Source organism: Schistocerca gregaria, chromosome 1 (assembly GCF_023897955.1).
Source record: "Schistocerca gregaria isolate iqSchGreg1 chromosome 1, iqSchGreg1.2, whole genome shotgun sequence".
Taxonomy (NCBI): Eukaryota; Metazoa; Arthropoda; class Insecta; order Orthoptera; family Acrididae; genus Schistocerca; species Schistocerca gregaria.
In genome coordinates, this window is record NC_064920.1 from 741,567,225 (window position 1) to 741,579,320 (window position 12,096).

Here is a 12,096-nt window from a genome sequence, read left to right on the forward strand (position 1 = left end):
CATAACAAGGCAGTGCGTATCTGCTAGGAATATATCCCTCTCGCCGGCGCCCGCGAGCTCCGTATAAACGAGAGGAGGAGATACACCGCGCCGCAGGCGTTCGGCAGTGAGTGGGGGCACAGTGGAGGTGGAGGGGAGGGAGAAACAGAGAGAGACGGAGCGAGAGGGGAGGGGGAGGGGTGAGCGGCGCCGGCGGCGGAAAGGGACGGAGATAGCGGCAAACCAACCCCGCGCCGCGCCGCGCCCGAGGCTGGAAAATAGGTCCCCGAAGAGCGGCGGGCGGGTCCGAAGCGGGTGGGCCCCGGGCGCCGCCGGCGTCACCGCCCCCCTCCCCCCTCCGTCGCCCCTCCCCCGCGGCACGGCCTCCCCAGGCCAGGCGGGCGCGACGCAACACGACGCTTCAGTACCGGCCCAGCCGCAGAGCCGCTCGCAACCGGTAGCGCGTGTACCGTGCCCGCCGTCCACAACTGCCCGGCGTTCTTCGCTGTGTCCAGACGCCACCCGCGGGGTAGCTAGCGGCAGCCACTCCGTTGCCATAGAGACGCAGACGCCGGTCGTCGGCGCGCCACGACGCCTGTTGTTCGGAGCTACGACGACGCCGAGGCGACGGAGACACTCTCGCGCAGCGCTGACCCGTGAAAAACCGCCAAAATTTTTCCCCACGATCTGATACGCATCCCTTCCGTCGCCGTGGAGAACAGAGGATCCGTCACCCTGGAGTCCACGTGCCCCAAAAGGTAAGTCCTGCGGTCTTCTGTGCTTCACGAAATACGGTGGTGCTCGGCTTTTGCACAGATGTGAATGCTGATTGGTGTTGTTCCACGTACTCATTTCCTAAACATCACACAGTAAGCCACAGTTTCCTACTAGCTATCTCATTACATAAATTAAAAAATATAATCTCGTTTTTCTATTTTATTTGGAGTGTTATAGACTTCAGTTCACGCGCTCGGACTGTAGCAAAATGATATGTTACTAGTATCAATCAGCACGTTATTACTAAACGATGAGCAGAAAACTGTTCCATTTATCGAGTTGCTTCCAGTAACGTATTTTTGTACTTCACTGTTGCTTCATTTGCCGCAAAGAAGCAATACAGCAATCTGAAATTATGTGTTGTTCGTTGGAACCGTATTAAAGTCGGACTATATTTTTATTTTTCCAATCCTTCGTGCTACAGTGTTACAACCCTGCTTCTCGTGAAGACATCCAGTGATTATTATAGGCGCTTATGTAAAGAGTGAGATCCATTAACTTTTTATCCAAAGTTGTTCGAGGTATCCGATGTTGTTATGAGCTTTTCCTACTTCCAGTGTCTGTCTTAAGTAAAGCTACTAAGGCCAAGTGCCGACCACGGGTAGTCTGGGAGGAAAAAAAGCGAAAAATGAATTGTCTGATTGACTAGTACTAGTCAATCCGAAAAGGATGATATACAGTTAAGCCATTACGAAGATCGGTTGTCGGCACTGCCCGCCTCTTCTGGGCAGTTGCATCCACATTAGTGTGAAGAGAGATGAGTGTTCGTGAAGTTGGGAGGAGCCTAGCCGGCTATTGTAGTGCTGTGCTCATGTTGTTCCGAGGGGAGGGACGAACGCTGAGCGGTAGGTTGGCCCGCTACACACGTGGCTGGCGCAGCGTAACCCGGTTGGTGGCGCCCGCACGTGGTGCCTGTCAGCTGACCTCACCCCACGAGACTGGCTGGTCCGTGCGTGCCTGCTGCGCCCACAACATCTCAGCACGCTTCTAGAACCCGCCACCGCTACAAGCATCCAGCACATCCAAGTGCACTGCATTAATACGTCTTTACCCTCTACCATAGCCAAGAACAAATGACATAGTGTCTGAATCATGTTACTTTTCAAGTTAGCGTTTGATTTTACGTGGTAGTTGGAGTTCGAAGGCAGCGTACAGTAAATATTTGCATCTGGCAACGTTTCGAATTCGAATCGATCTCGAGGATCGTCCTTTTCTGTCCTGCATAAAAATACTTGTTATTCAAATTTCTGTGTTTCACGCTCGCCTGATAGATTGTAACGTGCTTGAATTTCACAGTAAATATTTCATAACGAGCGACCAAAAATTTAGTGAAAGAATACGTCAAAATAACCCAGGTGTCTGGCCTCCAAGATTGCCGTACGTTAGTCATAGGCTTCTTTCACACTTGACAACGTGCGACTGAAACACTACAGACTTTTGGCGCGTAGTAGAGGCCTCTAAAGCCTAGAGAAATATTCCAAGCAGCTGTCTTCGGAGAAGATTACGAATGTTGTACATATCGCTTCCACGAAAAACATAAGTTTAAAATTAAAATAATGTAACACTTGCGTACCCGAATGTAACCATTTTTTCACGGCAAAGGGCAAGAAAAATTTCAATAGGTAACAATAAAAAGTGCCCTAAGCAACTTACTATTCAGTGGTTTGCGAGAAATAGCCGCAGCTGTGAAACTCTGACAGCCGTGACAGACATTTCACACAACGAGATCACGTTTCATACGCACAGTAGCCTCATTCGCTTGGAGCTGGATTTAGAAGTCGACCAGGTATCGCCGCATTAAGTACAGACACGGAACTGCGTAATGGACAATCAATAGTAGGGCATTAATTTTAGTGACATTATGGAAGAAAATTTTTTTCTCGCACAGAATATGTACGAAAATGTTTTTAGCTGCAAGTTTACTACTCCCTAGCGTTGTTCTTCAACCAACAGAAAAGTTGTATTGAGCCATTGCATTTGATTTTTTTTTAGATGTTTAGAGAAGAAGTACATTTCTCAATACTGGATTCGATTAAAGATGCAACTCAATGTTGCATGCAGCATCAAGTCTAAAATGCGTTAAATCGTGTGGCATTACTGGCTCGGAGATCGCAAGCGGTACTTTCAAACGCTTCTACTGAAAAGTTTTCTTTCTTCTTTCACACTGGCGTCTACTCTGTGCAGTTTGCACTGCGTGTGTAGTAAGTAAAAGTTTTTAGTGCGTGTGTGGTGTCGAGTTTCAATTATTGATGAAGGCAAGTGGCAATACGGGAGAGCTGCACCTGCCTCCCTTCCATATTATACTTGCATTTGTCACATCACTCAGGAGACCACTGACTTGCCTGAGATATCACTATTAACAGCGTTCAATGTTCTCATTCCTTGCCACAGCAGCATCAAGAATTTAACACCACAATACCACATCATATTTTCGGCAAGCAACTTGCTTACACCGTAAACCTGAAATGCAGCAGAAAAGTTTGGGGGGTTTGTCTGGGGTATTCGCTGTTCATTTTTCTACAAGAGGTATGTGGTCTTCAGTGGTTCATTGCAGACAACTAATATTATTACGGCCGCGCGGGATTAGCCGAGCGGTCTCAGGCGCTGCAGTCATGGACTGTGCGGCTGATCCCGGCGGAGGTTCGAGTCCTCCCTCGGGCTTGGGTGTGTGTGTTTGTCCTTAGGATACTTTAAGTTAAGTAGTGTGTAAGCTTAGCGACTGATGACCTTAGCAGTTAAGTCCCATAATATTTCACACACATTTAATATTACTACGATGTATCCGTTTTGTTGCACCGATTATCTTTCTTTCTGTGAAGCCTGTAGTGTGCAGTCATCATAAGAAGGAAGAATTCTGCCTATGTACATATGAAAAATTAATGCGATGTGGTTGCTGTCGGTGCAGAACTAACACAGTATAGCGTCATGTAGGGACGGGAAAAACGGGCTGATTAAAACCGATACAAGTATTTTAGTTCTGGGTACCCGTTACTTTTCGATGCTTGTTTGGTCTAGGTTGTAAAAGGTTTTTTTCATTCCTTTACAACCACCGGTATAAAATAAAATGACATATCAAGTAGCCAGAGAAGTAGTGTTAATTTAATTTGGTTTTTATATCAAACTGTTTTCTAGGTACGAGTAACATTTATTCGCAAAATTTCCATTGCTTTGAAATATTGGTCAACTGTAGAGAAAGGGAAAATCAATCAGAGCTATTTTAATAACAGTAACGGGAGTTGTAACTAGAATCAAACACATGACATAAGAATCTATACAGCTTTGCTCAGACAATAATGCACCTGTTTCTTGTGGCGTTCCTATCAAACGGGACGCGCGTACGTACAATCCGGAAGAGCTGCCTCAACCTCGTTTGTATCGAAGTTTCTCGCTGCCGTCCTCTGCCGTAAGCTGTATTACAGGGTGGCACCATCCTTAGGTTGGAAGTATTTTGCGAAGTGTAGTAGTAACGAAGTACAGTGCTCCATTTGCTTTACCAAAAAACGGAAGGTGGCACAACAAACTTGCGACGTCACACAAGGACACACAGTACCCCATGGACGAGAAGGAAAATTTGGAAATTTGTGGTGAAGTGTTACGGGACCAAACTACTGAGCTCATTGGTCCCTAAGCTGACACACTACTTAATCTAACTTACACTAACTTACGCTAAGGACAACACGTACACCCATGCCCGAGGGAGGACTCGAACCTCCGACGGGGGCAGCCGGGACGAGAAGGTAAATTCCATTGACGTACCTACAATTTTATTGATGTGCTGTAAATATGGGATAAAAACTGGACCCTAAATTTCGAGGATGCTCCAGAGTGAACAATATAAACCACAGAAAGGAGACGATGCAGGAAAATCAACAACTTGTGACCTTTCGCTCTGGTCATATCCGCACTCTTCGTTACTAGAGCCACAGAGACCGATTTCTGCCACATCGTCGACCTTATGTAGATCGAGATTTCCAACTCCTTCATCTTCATTGCGATTTTTATATATTTTTGTTCTAACTTTATCGATAGAAACAATACCAACAAATAAATCGAAATTCGTTTATTTCAGAAACCGGTTGATTTGAACGGCTTTAAAGTTAAACTGGAGACGAAAAGCGGAAACAGATTGTTTCGGCTATAACCACCTTCTCTAGTATCATTGTGCAGCTGTTGCATTGCAGTTAGTGAACCCTTACACGAGGTGCATATCGGCTCACTCTTTATGAGCAAACCTATCCATACTGATCTGCATAACTGTGAAAGTAGAAATAACACTGCCTAAAAACCAACCCCGAGACACAATCAAGAAGTAGGCCCTAAGAAATGATACCCTGAGGAGGGCAACACCGTAGTCAATAGCAAGAACCGTGGCCGACTGGAACAAGTTCGTTTAGAAGCAGGACACACAACACTTACCATGGTTATTTGCACTTTGAAGCCCATTTTATACGAGCGACTTTCTGGTCGCAATCGACCGCTCAAAGTGACTACAACTTTTCTGCCTGCGCGTAAATCAGCAGCCAACCACGACGCGAGTGTGTGTATGACATCAATGATCTATAGATTGTGCCGAATATGGAGTTCTGAATTTCCGAGTATGTTGCACACTGCAGATTCCTAGAGACAAGTGACTCTGGGGGCGTCTGATAAAATCGACAATGGAATCCGTTCTGGCCAAGCTCCGTGCTATTGTAGAAATGGAATTTGTGTTTTCATGTCTCCTTAATTTTTATAGTGTGTTTGATTTGTTTTTGTGACACATCGACAAGTTAGGCAAGGTCCTGATATTTTTCCTACTACTGTCTTCTTACAAGATAGAAGAAATATCTGAAACCTTTTAGGCATTGACGTATTACAGAGAAAAAGCAGAAATAAGAACGCAAATAGGTAAAGTGTCTTAATGAAAATTATTTCAACCTTGAAACAGAGTTATTTGACGAGAAAAATAATTTACGATAGTTTTTGACACTTGGCAACAATATACGATACGAAGAGTCAAGAACAAACTCTATTTACTGCGTTATTGATATTATTAGATGTTTTTGCAATTCGCAAGTACATATTTTCTCGAGAAAATGAATGTGTACTGGGATGTTCTGAAATTTCTGGATGACAGTTTTTCTATTATTTAAATTCTGAGGAGAGTACCAGAATTAACCACACGACCTTTGACAAGAATTTCCAATGTGAATTCTGCTGTGGATATTGATAAACTCTATTATCATTGCTTGTTCTAATATTTTGCTACTGTATTTCTAGTTTTTCGTAAAAAGACTATTACCTCATAACCTCACTTTCACTGTTAAGATGTCAAGATGATAGCAGACAGCTCTGACAACACACATAGTTTTCGTGTGTCAACGAAAATTACCACTCGAAACAGACGAGGCTCAGTACAGGAACAGAACGCCGGGGGCACTGCCGTACACCCATTTGTCTCAGAAGTCAATTGAGACAGGAAAGTGTATCCTGTAAAAGGGCCTTTTTGGAGATACACGGAAGCACCAAAGAAACTGGTATATGCATGTGCATTGAAAAAAAAAAAAAAAAAAAACAGATGTGTAAATAGGCAGAATACGACGCTACGGTCAGCAACGTCTATATAAGAGAACAAGTGCCTGGCGCAATTGTTAGATCGGTTACTGCTGCTACAATAGCAAGTTTTCAACACTGAAATGAGTTTAAACGTTGTGTTATAGTCGGCGCATAAGCGATGGGACATAGCATCTCCGAGGTAGCGATGAAGTGAGGATTTTCCCGTAGGACCATTTCACGAGAGTACCGTGAATGTCAGGAATACAGTAAAACATGGAATCTCCGACATTAATGTGGGCGGAAAAAGATCTTACAAGAAAGGGACGACTGAAGGGAATCGTTCAACGCGACGGAAATGCAACCCTTCCGAAAATTACTGCAGATGTCAATGCTGGGGCATCAAAAAGTGTCAGCGTCCGAACCATTCAACGAAACGTCCAACTCGTGTACCCTCGATGACTGCACGACACGAAGCATTACGCCTCGCCTGGGCCCGTTAACATCGATATTGGACTGTTCATGACTGGAAACATGTTGCCTGAGCGGCCGAGTCTCGTTTCAAATTGTATCTAGCGGGTGGACGTGTACGGGTATGGAGACAAACTCATCAATCGATGGACACTGTATGTCAGCATGAGGCTGTTCAAGGTGGTGAAGGCTCTGTAATGATGTGGGGAGTGTGCAATTGGACTTATATAGGACCCCTGGTACGTCCAGATAAGACTGTGACAAGTGACACGTACGCAAGCATCCTGTCTGATCACCTGCATCCATTCATGTCCATTGTACATTCCGACACACTTCTGCAATTCCATCAGGACAATGAGACAACCCACACGTCTAGAATTGTTACAGAGTGGCTTGAAGAATACACTTCTGAGTTTAAGCACTTCCGCTGTCTACCAAACTTCCCAGACATGAACATTACTGAACATATCTACATCCATACTCCGCAAGCCACCTGACGGTGCGTGGCGGAGGTTACCTTGAGTACCTCTATCAGTTCACCCTTCTAGTCCAGTCTCGTATTGTTCGTGGAAAGAAACATTGTCGGTATGCCTCTGTGTGGGCTCTAATCTCTCTGATTTTGTCCTCATGGAATAGCAAAGTTCCTACGACACTCCCCTGCGGCACACCTGAAATCACTCTTACTTCGGAAGACTTATCTCCATTGAGAATGACATGCTCCGTTCTGTTATCTAGGAACTCTTCAATCACTCAGTTGGTCTGACAGTCCGTATGCTCTTTGTTCATTAAACGACTGTGGAGAACTGTAACAAACGCCTTGCCAAAGTCAAGAAACACTGCATCTACCTGGGAACCCGTGTCTATGGTCCTCTGAGTCTCGTGTACGAATAGCGCGAGCTGGGTTTCACACGATCGTCTTTTCCGAAACCCATGCTGATTCCTACAAAGTAGATTTGTAGTCTCCAGAAAAGTCATTATACTCGAACATAAATTGTACAACTGGTCGACGTTAGAGATATAGGTCTATAGTTCTGCACATCTGTTCGACGTCCCTTCTTGAAAACGGGGATGACCTGTGCCCTTTTCCAATCCTTTGGAACGCTACGCTCTTCTAGAGACCTACGGTACACCGGTGCAAGAAGGGGGTAAGTTCCTTCGCGTACTCTGTGTAAAAGCGAACTGGTATCCCATCAGGTCCAGCGGCCTTTCCTCTTTTGAGTGATTGTTTTTCTATTGTAATTGTTTTTCTATTCCTCTGTCATCTATTTCCATGTCTACCATTTTGTCATGTGTGCACCAATGTATAGAAGGAACTACAGTGCAGTCTTCCTCTATGAAACAGCTTTGGAAAAAGACATTTAGTATTTCGGCCTTTAGTCTGTCATCCTCTGTTTCAGTACCATTTTGGTCGCAGAGTGTCTGGACATTTTGCTTTGATCCACCTACCGCTTTGAAGTAAGACCAAAATTTCTTAGGATTTTCTGCCAAGTCAGTACACAGGACTTTAGAATTCGTTGAACGTCTCTAGCATAGCCCTCCTCACACTACATTTCGCTTCGAGTAATTTTTGTTTTTCTGCAAGGCTTTGGCTATGTTTATGTTTGCTGTGACTTTCCCTTTGCTTCCGTAGCAGTTTTATAATTCGGTTGTTGTACCAAGGTGGCTCTTTTCGATCTCTTACGATCTTGCTTGCCACACACTCATTTAATGCATGTTGTACGATGGTTTTGAACTTTGTCCACTGGTCCTCAACTGTCTGTACTTGAGATAAAACTTTTGTGTTGAGCCGTCAAGTACTCTGAAATCTGCTTTTTGTCACTTTTGCTAACCAGAAAAATCTTCCTACCTTTTTTAATATTTCTATTTACGGCTGAAACCACCGATTCTGTAACCGCTTTATGATCGCTGATTTCCTGTTCTGCCTCGCAACGTGCTGTTCAGCAGAGGTCTCCAAACCCCTCGTACCGTTACAGATTTATGGACAGTACTGTTCGCCCCCGGTAGCTGACCGCGGCCACATCTTCAAAGTGAAGTACCAAACGTTGACTCTACCGACTGACAACGGAGGATTGAATCTCACAGACGTGTGCAATAAAGCACAAACACTGTACGTCTGTAAAACATTTAAATTGTGGAAGCTGTCAGTCGACAGTGTTGCCGCATTCTTGTTAAATGAAATAGCGCCGGCCAGCCAGGACGCCACAATAGACGTTCACCACATCGCAAATGAACTTTACCGCCTAAAACATTTCTTCGTAGAATATACCTACATTAGACTGGAAACACCCGAGAAAGACGTCATCAAAGTCAAGAAAATATACAAAAACTTACTGAACTTTCAGACCAAGAACATCATAGAACAAAAATAATTGGTCACTCTTGGCATGATATGTGGAAGAGTATACACCCACCCGCACTTACCAACAAAAGTGCGGTAATTGTGGTACTATTCTGTGAATAGAAAATTTCCAACGATCTCCAGACTACATTCCTTTCATCTGGCTGATTCCCCTTTGTGTACCACTTGCAACCTGATTGACACAGATGAACATCAATTTGTCTGTGTAAATGCAAATAATATTTGGTTGTCAACCAGAAAAAAATTAGCAACTATGCAGAGAAAACAGCCGTATTTCATATTGCCATCGTGCCATTTATACCCGGAAGAAGAACTATATCCCACCTGGAAGAAAAATGCCGTCAACTGGTTGAAGGGACGGTAAAGAAACGATCGAAGGAGATTTTTGGGCGTACATCTCCGACCAGATCACAAGCTACTACGCATGAATAATTGTTATGATACATACGCCAACTTCGTCAGAAGAACAGTCATGTGAACTCCATTTTCGAGTATGCGATTCAGAACATGAAGAAACGAGAGACAATTTGATTTTTGAAAAACAAATACGATCAAGTAACGAACATCAGTATCTGGTTTAGACTTGGATTTTTTTCTAAAATGTCGAGGACCCTGTAATTAATTTTAGTTTGTTTTATTACTTTTAAATGTCAGTTGAAAATTTTGTACTACTGTGGAATGTTATGATCAATAAATTGGAGAAAAAAAGTGGTCAGCGCGACAGTCAATCCAAAGGGCCCGGGTTCGATTCCCGGCTGGGTCGGAGATTCTTGTCCGCTCAGAGACTGGGTGTTGTGTTGTCCTAATCATCATCATTTCATCCCCATCGACTCGTAAGTTGCCGACGAGGCGTCAAATCGAAAGACTTGCACCAGGCACACGGTCTACCCGACGGGAGGCCCTCGTCACACGACAGTATTATTATTATGGACAGTACTATACGATTCATGTGTCAATTCCCTCCAGCACTACTTCAGACATTAGTCGAGTCCACGCCAGATCGTGTTGTGGCACTTCTGAGTGCTCGCAGGGGCCCTACACAACATTAGGCAGGTGTGCCAGTTTCTTTGGTTTTTCACTGTATTTACAGTGTAATACAAATGCAAAGACAAACGCAGTTGCTAGAAAGCTACCGTGAGACCACAGGCTCTTATACGGAAATCTTTAGAAGACACATCTGAACAATATACGAAAAAGTGGTCGGCTGTGTTCGGGATCGCGCTGTAGACATGTAAGGGCTGTCATTTTTGCGGATCAGGAAGACAAAAAAGGTAACAGCGTGTACGTAACAGGGCTCATTCTGTACGTGCAGTATTTGGTAACAATAGTAGGCGAGCAGGCACGAGTAGGTGCGGGTACAGATAGGAGCGAGTGGCAGCGCGGCAGATGAAGCGGCGAGAGGCGGCGGGGGCCCGCGGGCGCTAGGTGGCAGCCCCCGGCCAGGCGGGGGTAGGCGGGCAGGCGGGCTCCGCTAATTACGACCGCTGCGCCCGCGGCGCGGGCTGCCGGCTCAGCCCGGCCTCGCCGCCGTTCGTGGAAAACATTTACCCGCCGCACGCGCTGACGAGCCGCGCCGCCGGAATACCCGCAATCAAAAGTGTGCTCTCTCGCCGGTCTCCGCGACAGCGCCGCCGTTACTTTGACGAACTATAGCCGGCGAATATTAGATTTGTTTGGCAGGGTTGTGCGAAAGTATACTGCCATCTGCACAGGACGTCGCATACGAGACTTCAGTGCGAGCAGCTGTACAGCATTGTAATAGAACCCAGTACGTTGTCCTCGATGGTGAGTGTTCATCGGAGGTCAGGGTATCATCTGGAGTGCCCCAGGGAAGTGTGGTAAGTCCGCTGTTTTCTATCTACATAAATGATCTTTTGGGTAGGGTGGATAGCAATGTGCGGCTGTTTGCTGATGTTGTGGTGTACAGGAAGGTGTCGTCGTTAACTGACTGTAGGAGGATACAAGATGACTTGGACAGGATTTGTAATTGGTGTAAAGAATGGCAGCTAACTCTAAATATAGATAAATGTATATTAATGCAGATGAATAGAAAAAAAGAATCCCGTAATGTTTGAATACTCCATTAGTAGTGTAGCGCTTGACACAGTCACGTCGATTAAATATTCGGGCGTAACATTGCAGAGCAATATGAAGTGGGACAAGCATGTAATGGCAGTTGTGGGGAAGGCGGATAGTCGTCTTCGGTTCATTGGTAGAATTTTGGGAAGATGTGGTTCATCTGTAAAGAAGACCGCTTATAAAACACTAATACGACCTATTCCTGAGTACTGTTCGAGCGTTTGGGATCCCTATCAGGTCGGATTGAGGGAGGACATTGAAGCAATTCACAGGCGGGCTGCTAGATTTGTTACATGTAGGTTTGATCATCACGATGGTTCAAATGGCTCTGAGCACTATGGGACTTAACATATGAGGTCGTCAGACCCCTAGAACTTAGAACTATTTAAACCTAACTAAGCGGAGGACGTCACACACATCCATGCCCGAGGCAGGATTCGAACCTGCGACCGTAGCGGTCGCGCGGTTACAGACTGAAGTGCCTAGAACCGCTCGGCCACACCGGCCGGCGATCATCACGAGAGTGTTACGGAAATGCTTCAGGAACTCGGGTGTGAGTCGCTGGAGCAAAGGAGGCGTTCTTTTCGTGAATAGCTACTGAGGAAATTTAGTGAACCAGCATTTGAGCCTGACTACAGTACAATTTTACTGCCGCCAACTTACATTTCTTGAAAAGACCACAAAGATAAGGTAAGAGAGATTAGGGCTCGTACAGAGGCATATAGGCAGTCATTTTTCCCTCGTTCTGGTTTGGGAGTGGAACACGGAGAGAATATGCTAGTCGTGGTACGAAGTACCCTCCAACACGCACCGTATGGTCGATTGCGGAGTATGTATGTAGATTGTGTTCCAGCGTTGGAAGTCGTTATCACGTATGCATGACTGCATACATCGAATTA

At 45.2% G+C, this 12,096-nt stretch overlaps 1 protein-coding gene across 1 annotated transcript in view; it reads left to right on the top strand.

Moving 5' to 3' along the window:
• Positions 1-416: 416 nt before the first annotated feature.
• The window catches only part of LOC126267432 (BTB/POZ domain-containing protein Tiwaz), a 760,252-nt gene continuing 748,572 nt past the window's right edge, over positions 417-12,096 (top strand). The window contains exon 1 of the mRNA XM_049972696.1: positions 417-737. The gene's annotated coding sequence lies outside the window, so the exon portion shown is untranslated. The remainder of the gene's footprint in view (positions 738-12,096) is intronic.